The following is an 8,459-nucleotide window of genomic DNA, read 5'->3' as shown; positions in this document are numbered from 1 at the left end:
AAAGCAGTCAACCAGTCTGATGTTTATGTTTACAGGTAATGTTTATTACCTTATCAATAAAAAGTAGGAGGTGGACTAAAAAACCCCTAACAGTTCATGGGGGCACATTCATATCTAATCTATGAGTCTCTCCATATCTAAAGTACTCTACAATGCAACTTACATACATCAGAACAAATTTACTATAAATGGCCACTGAAATAAGAGATAAAAATAACTTTTATGTATTTTTCATATTCCAATAAAGGTTTTCAAAATTTGATAAAATGGGACTCTTTGTTAATTTTCTTCTATGCAGGATAGAGCATATTAGAGAGATCACAAAGGAATATTGCAAACAGCTAAGTTTTGATTTGCATAAGCTATGTCTAAAAAATTTCATTTGCATAAAAATTATCCTAAGGAAAAAATCATGGATGTGGTAAAGATTAAGCTACAGAATTTTTCTTCCAGAATTGCATATGATAGCAAAAAGTTAGGGGGATTAGCAAATGATCTATAAAAGGACTTTTATTAAATAAACTAATAGCACTTCTGTAGGCTGCATTGCTACACAGACATTAAAATGATATTAAAATATTTAATGACATGAGAAAACATTCAAATATGCCATTAAGAGAAAAATGCATAAATTACAGTGGAACTTAATTTTTGAAAAAAAAAAATTAAAGTGTTCTTGTTATTCTCATTATGAAATCTGTAACATTGTGAAAGCACTGAATTTACAAAAAGTGAAAACACAGGGAGAGGTTCCTGCCAGCCTCTGGTTATGATAATTTTGTCAGCTGATGAATACCATGTTTCATGTACATTTTTATTTAAAGACACCTTATTTAATACATACTGTGGATTCATGACACTGAGTGTATGGCCAACATCATTATAACTCTGCCTGAATAAAACTTATCCAGCACACATACTTTGTTGGCAAGGTACAACATAGCCTTCATGCACTTAGAAATCCTAGAAAGCACCTCAGTACTATATAGGTCCAGGGCCATCTTAAACATCAAAATCACCAACAAAAAGCATAAAAATGCTAAAATGCAGCTTTAGATAGATTGCAAAAAAAGGACTCTTGTTTACAGGCTGAGAGTTGAAAGAAGGTAGCCAAGTGTCACCTCGTTCAACTTCAGCTTTGAAAATGTGTGGAACAACTGTAATGTTCTGCCACTCTGTGCACGGCATGTCCTCAAATAACTAAGAAAACTTCACCATTAGTATTCAATGGGGTTACAAATAAACCTTAGGGAGTAAGCGAATACACCAATGCAGAGCCCAAAATGAATGAGGGTCTCTACTAAAGGTGTAGGAAAGAAATGGATGGTTATAACTAACATAACAACTCCAGGGTGACGTTTATGTTTACAGGTGATGTTTATTACCTTCATTGTATACCTCTGCTGTTCAAAGGTAAGTTTATTATGCTTTTATAATTAAAAAAATAACAATATTATTCTAATTTTTTACAGAAAACATATATTAACATTTTGGTTATGGGAAGAAAACTATTACTAAGAAAATCCTTTAAAATATGGTGTTTCCATTATATTTTCTGGTATCTTACATTGTTAGTTTATAAGTTATTGGACATCAACATGTTTCCCGAACACTACATTGTAAGAACTTAAAGGAATGCAGATCAATAAGACTTTATAATTCTATGGTGAAAAGATCACATGAAGAGAATAGATTCAAGATATATATATATATATATATATATATATATATATATATATATATATATTAGTATATATAGTATATATAACTCATTTTCAAAATATTGATGTTGTACTTCACTTTTTGTTTGTAGTCACATTAATAAAGTCATTGCCAGTTGTAGGATTTCACTGAACACTTTTATATCAATAAAAATGTGAAAGTTATTATCTATGAAGTAAATAAAGATAATTGGCAACAAGCTACTAGAAAGAAGTTCAATAAGGGCAAAACCAACCAAAACTAAAATGAGTTATAGAGAAAAGAAGATAAATATTAAATATAAAGATAAATAAAAAACTGAATATAAATACTAAATACACTTACATATGAAAGCAAGGCCATGGAAGTTACAGAAAAATTGAGACAGGGTGAAACGTAATGGAAGAAAGTAGCAAGTAAAAATGTTGAATTTAACAGAAGATGTTTAAATCTCAAGGCAGGTATAACCTTCAGCATGGCCCAGGTGTTAAATAAATAAAAATATCAACTAATACTATATTTCAAATCTTGTGAAATTTTGGATTTTTAAATAGCAAAATCATCTGTATTTGTAGATCTACATTTAGCTTTTGTTTTGAACATTTATTCATTTATTCATCCATCCATCCATCCATTTAAAATATTTATTGACCACTGATCTTTGTAATGCACTGTCCTGGGCACTAGACAGACACTACTACATGTGGTAGTTAATTTAAGTGTCAACTTGACTGGGCCATGTAATGTCCAGGCATTAGGTCAAACCTTATTCTAGGTATTTCTATGAGAGTGGATTCCGATGAGACTCACATTTAAATCAGTAGACTTAATAAAGCAGATTGGCCTCCCCAATGTGGGCAAACCTCCCCTAGTCAACTGAAGGTCTGAGAAGTACAAAAGGCTGAGCCTCCCTGAGCAAGAGAGAGTCCTCCGTTAGATGTCTTTGACCAGGGACATCAGCTTTTTCCTGCCTTCAGACTTGAACTCTTGAAGAACACGGGTTCCTCCTGGGTCTTGAGACTGCTAGCCTTCAGAATACAACTTCACTATCAGCTCTTTTGAGTCTTCAGCTTGCCGACTTACCTTCAGGTCTTGATACTTGGCAGATTCCATAATCACATGAGCCACTTCCTTATAATAAATTCTTACAGACATATATAGATGATAGGTAATAGATGGATATTGACATTTATATAAAAGATTTTGTTTTTCTGGAAGATCTGGATTAATATACTATGCTAACCTATCAGTATACACAATAGTCAGAAGGGCCTAGTTTCTCAAATCTGGTATATAGAACAACTTAGCTATGGTCTTCAGTACCCTACCAGAGTTTTCACGAGATGATATAGTGTTGTTCACATAAACATATTGGGTCCAAAGTTTTAAAAAAACTTTGGCAAAACCTAAAAATTTTTTATTTGAAATTTAAAAAAATTACAACTATTAGAATCTTCAGAGTTACTACTCTAAATTTAAAAAGATAGACCACAGAACTAGAGGACACTACAGGACACAGAACTACAATACTTATAGAGCACATGTGTATTAGTTCATTTTCTGTTTCTATAACAGAAAATACCAGAGGAATTTGTGAAGAAAGGAAGTCTACTTCACAGTTTTAGAAGCTGAAGGTACAAGATTAGAAAGCCTCATCATCAGCCTTTAGTGAGGGTTCCCTCGGCTGGATCACAATGTGATGAAGTGGAAAGGGAACTAGCTTCATACAGAAGGGGCAAGCACGTGGAGTGGATTCACACTTTAACCATCTGCTCTTGGGAGAACTCCCTCACTTTGTGAGACCAGCATTAGTCCCTTCCAAGAGCAGTGCCCCTAACAGTCTAACCAATTCCAGCTAGGCCTTACCTCTTCAAGATTCTACCACTTCTCACACTGCTACTCTGGGGACCAAGCTTCCAGCCTGTGAATCCTTAGGGGACACACTCAAACCATATCTAAAGAAGAGCACTAACTCGCTAGCTCAAACTTTTTTTTTGTCCCACGGAGTGAGGTCTGAATGCAGGCAAGACTAACCCCATAAAGAAGGATTGACTAGAATCCACTCAGACATATGCTTTTAAAAAGTGAAATTTTGTAAAACTTATCAACAAGCATCAGTATCTTATTTCTTGTCATATTTCATATTTTCTCAACACATGTATTCTAGGACATTCTAAGTTTAAAACCAACCATAGTGTACACGATGATTTGTGAACATAAAACAAAGAGTTATCCTCTCCTACAGCTTCTAGGAATGATCAAACTTAATGTCAATGTCGATGGTCTAAATAACTTTCCACTTACTTTGTGTCTACAATAACTTAGCAGTTTGCTTCCTGCTTACACATTCTAACTATTGTTCAAGGGTATTCCAGAGCTTTTGGATGTTGCAGTTTTAAACTACAAACATCCTCTACCCACCCACCCCTACTGATGAGCAGTGTCCTATGACCCCTGTTGCTATTTATATGACTCTCCTGACTAAACACAACTTAATTTCCATGTGCAATAATAAAGTTAGTGGTGAATTTTCCTGCCTTTCAAAGTCATCTGCACCTGGATGCATTTCTTTAACAGCACCCTATTAAATTATATTTCTCCAAAAGCCACCTGGAGACTCGGCTGTAACCACACCTGTGATTTATAAAAAAAATACACCATAATACATTTGGGAATTTAATCTCTCCAAGCTTTATTTAATACCTATGTGCAATTTACTCTGAGTAAAATGCTATGTTTGACTGCAATAATGGTTCTTCAGGATCCAGGGTTTTTTAAAGAGGAAGACTTTTCCTCTGCCCCCTCCATTTTTTACCTGTGTCTCTTCCTGTTTCTCAAATTGCTCAAGAGGGAAGGAAACCCATTCTGATTTCCATAAAGAAATGGGCACATTTCACACCCACTCACCTTGATCAGGGAGTGGGAAACTTTTCTATTATGGAATTTGCCTGTGTCCTGGTTTTACCATTAAAAAAGATAGCAGTTCCCTTCTTTGGAGAAAATGACTCTATATGTCATAAATCAGGGAAATAGGGATTAATTTTTTTTTGGGGGGGGGGGCTTTTTAAAATTTAATTAAGTGGAGAAAAAAGTCCTAAGTGTTTAGATTTGATTGGCTACAAAATGCCTAAAGAATTAAGAAATGAAAATTTCAAACACAGTTGGAGGGGGGGTATTATGATGCATCTCTGCAGAGTCATTTCTTTTTTTTTAAATTTAAATATTTATATTTTTTAGTTTTCAATGGACACAACATCTTTGTATGTTGTGCTGAGGATCGAACCCGGGCTGCACACATGCCAGGCGAGCGCGCTACCGCTTGAGCCACATCCCTAGCCCTGCAGAGTCATTTCTTAAAGAATTTTTTCCTTTCTTTCTTTTCTTTTTTAAAAACAACTTGAAAGAGAGGGGTGGTAACACAGACCAATATCCTCACTTCCTGGTACTTTCTATCCTGTCCAACAGTCAAGATTTTGACTGGAATACAGGACATAAGGCCCATTTCCATACTGAGTATCCAACTGTGAGAGACAAGAATTGGTACCTTTGCAAAGAGCAATTGCAAAGAAGATTATTTATTTTGTAATGAATATGCAAATTATTCCCTTGCCGTTTAAAGTCAAGAGTTTAGGCACTTAATGTAAATTAAATATAGAAAATCCCCAAACTTATCTTATTCTTTGGAGTAAGCCTTATTTGTTTGGCTTATTTGTGGGAGTGGTGGCAAAGGGTATGGGAAGTGGCTCAAAATTATCTGAGAAAATGAAATGGAAATTAAAAAGAAACAAAGCATCAAAATAGCTTCTAATACAGAGTGAGCAATAGTACATATTCAAGAATCCTCAACATTGCAACTGAACCTGGTTTTCAGATCATAAAAAATTTAGGGTATAAATCTGAAGTCAGGTAAAGTGTATATATATGTGTGTGTGTGGGGTGTGTGTATGTGTGTGTGCATGTATATATATCAGAGCTGATACTAATAATCAAAAATGGTATTTGCCTATGAAAAATCACTCTATTTTCCACTAGTTACTGAATAGTAGATTTTCACAGTAGGCAGGTATTCAGTTAACAGTCAGAAAAGAAATAAATGAAATAATATGAGTCTTAAACCTAACTGATAAGCACAATAAACACTTATATGTTAAAAAAGAAGAAGAAGAAATCAACAAGATTTTTTAAATGTAGTTTAAAAAATTGGAGGCTCTAAAATTCAAAATCAGGCTGCACCCTATGAACACCAATAGCCAAGGAGAATTTGGAGCTGCACTTTTTCTGGCAACTTCCGCCAGCTGTGGAGAGGGGCATTAAGCTCTTGCAGCACTTCTTGATGCCAACTGGCTGTGACTCTTTCCTGTCTGCCTGTCCAGGAACACAATCAGTATTAATTCTACTTGGTTATAATATTGATTTTTGTTAATAAAAATGAATTTATAAGGAAGAAATACCATAAACAATGTTATCAAAAGTTTCTGTTATTTCACTACCAAATAGGAACCATAAAAACCTTTACCATGTATATTCATTAAAAGGCTCTGCAGAGCCATTGTTTCTAAAGAATTAACTAAATCAAAATAAATTCAAAGTGCACATGTGTTTATTCTAAATTAGAAAAATTTGTTACTTGAATTTAGAATCATAGACAATCTTTAATTGTCATTTTTCATCAAATATATTTTAAAACTACTAAGCATTCTCATTTTAATTTTTAATTTAATTGTTGTACACAGAATTCTTTTCACAATTCATTATCCTATGGAATTGTTATTAAGATACAATACTCCTAAAATTGGATCAGAAGAAAAAGTAAAATTATCCTCATATAATTTTACTCACATTCATGATTAATTTACCAATAGAATCAAACATATTTTACTAGGTGAAAAGATAAAAGCATTTGACAACCTAAACATATACAGAGATGCAAATGTATGTGAGCCTATATATATGTATATACATGTGATAAAATATTAATTTAATGTATTTAAAATAAAATTCACTACCTTCTAGTTTTATACCAGGATTTTTTAGAAATATTATGTTTTGTTGAATAGACAGTTTCATGGTTAAAAAAACTTGACCTATATCTAGGGGTCTTGAGTTAGAATTCCTCTCACACTACTTTCAGCTATGTGTCCTTGGGCATGTCATTTGATCTTTCTGCAATACATTTCCTTCAGCTGCAAATTGAGAAGGTTGTGGTTGAAAAGCTCTAAAGTTCCATCCTGTTCTGTGAGTCTCTGAGAGAGAAAGTTCATAAATATTCCATAATCTTCCTTTTACCAAAATGTTACTTCCAAATATAGATAACCTTTCATGATACAAAGCAAATGTTATGACAAGATACCTTTCAATTAATGCAAATTTTAAAGTTACTATTTAAAACAATTCAAAAATAGAGGAGAATCTTTCAAGTTGTTGTGATTTCAGATTTTTTAGAACACAACATAGGCATCACACATGCCAATCAAAATAAATCTGAATGAAGCAAATTATTAAGTATGAATGTTAGAGTTCTGGAATACTTCCAAATTCCTGCTATCATTTTCAAAATAAGCTTTTCATAAAAAGAAATATAGCCTAAATTAAGCAGAATCCATTAACTATATACAAATTAAACATTATTTCTTGTATTCCAAATTCAGAGAAAATGCTTAAAATGACAACAAAACAAATTTTTATCAGTCATTTTTCATTCTCTCCTAACTTCCAGACTACGGCCTATCACAGAACCTCAAAATGAAAATTTTAAATTCAGAAAAATATTCACCCAAATTAATGCACAGTCCCTTAATTAAAAATATAATTCCATTCATTAAGTTGTCATAATAGCAAAAGTATCCAAATATGCTTCATACAGATGCTTAATAATCTTTATAAGAAAATAAAATAGGTTTCTGGTTAACTCTTCATGACTTAATTAGCGAGGAAATACCACTCTACAATGTTGATTAGTTAGTTGAGAATTCACTATAAAATCCCCCCAAATATAAATTATAATTAATGGGAAATGAAGAGAATGCATTCATATCCTCTCATGATATGACTTTACTCCTATAGTTTATTCATAAGTTCTCTATCCTGAAATTGTGAATATGAGATTATTAAAAATTTTAATTTCCTGCCAGTAGTCAGTCACCATTAGCAAATATGGGATAGGAAAGTATAATATCTATGTTTTGAGAACCATCTTACTTAGTTTTGTTTCCCTCTCAGTGGGATGGTTTGACCTTACGTATTCATTAGAAAAGGAAAATCATCACCTAGGTCACAAACTTCTAGATATGAAAGAATAAATCAAGTTCTGTAACATGTAATTGATCAACAGTGAGGAAGCCCACAAAATGAGCTACTTGTCTGTTTCTAAGTTTTAGGGCATCTGCCTCTGCTAGTGGCCTCTTGCTTCTGACTTTACAACTGTTAGTGAAAACTCTTTTATCACATAATAATAAATAGGTATCAGCACTTAAAAATCAATTCAGGCTTTTAAAATAATTTATAATTTTGGTTAAGCATCTCTAATTAAGTCTAATTTCTGTCAAAGATAATGTGAGATACTTTTTCTAGTTACACAAATGTTGAGTTAACATTACTCTGGACATAAGCAAAAACTAAAAAAAAAATTAAAGGTAAAAATTATGTGCAAGGGGGAAACTAAATCCAGCATTCAACACATGTACACATCCAAACTAGGCATCCATTAACTAATCCCATGACAAATATTTTTTGAAAAAATAAATAATGACAATAACAAA

Source organism: Callospermophilus lateralis, unplaced genomic scaffold (genome assembly GCF_048772815.1).
Source record: "Callospermophilus lateralis isolate mCalLat2 unplaced genomic scaffold, mCalLat2.hap1 Scaffold_101, whole genome shotgun sequence".
Classification (NCBI taxonomy): Eukaryota; Metazoa; Chordata; class Mammalia; order Rodentia; family Sciuridae; genus Callospermophilus; species Callospermophilus lateralis.
Note: the sequence above shows the minus strand (reverse complement) of the source record.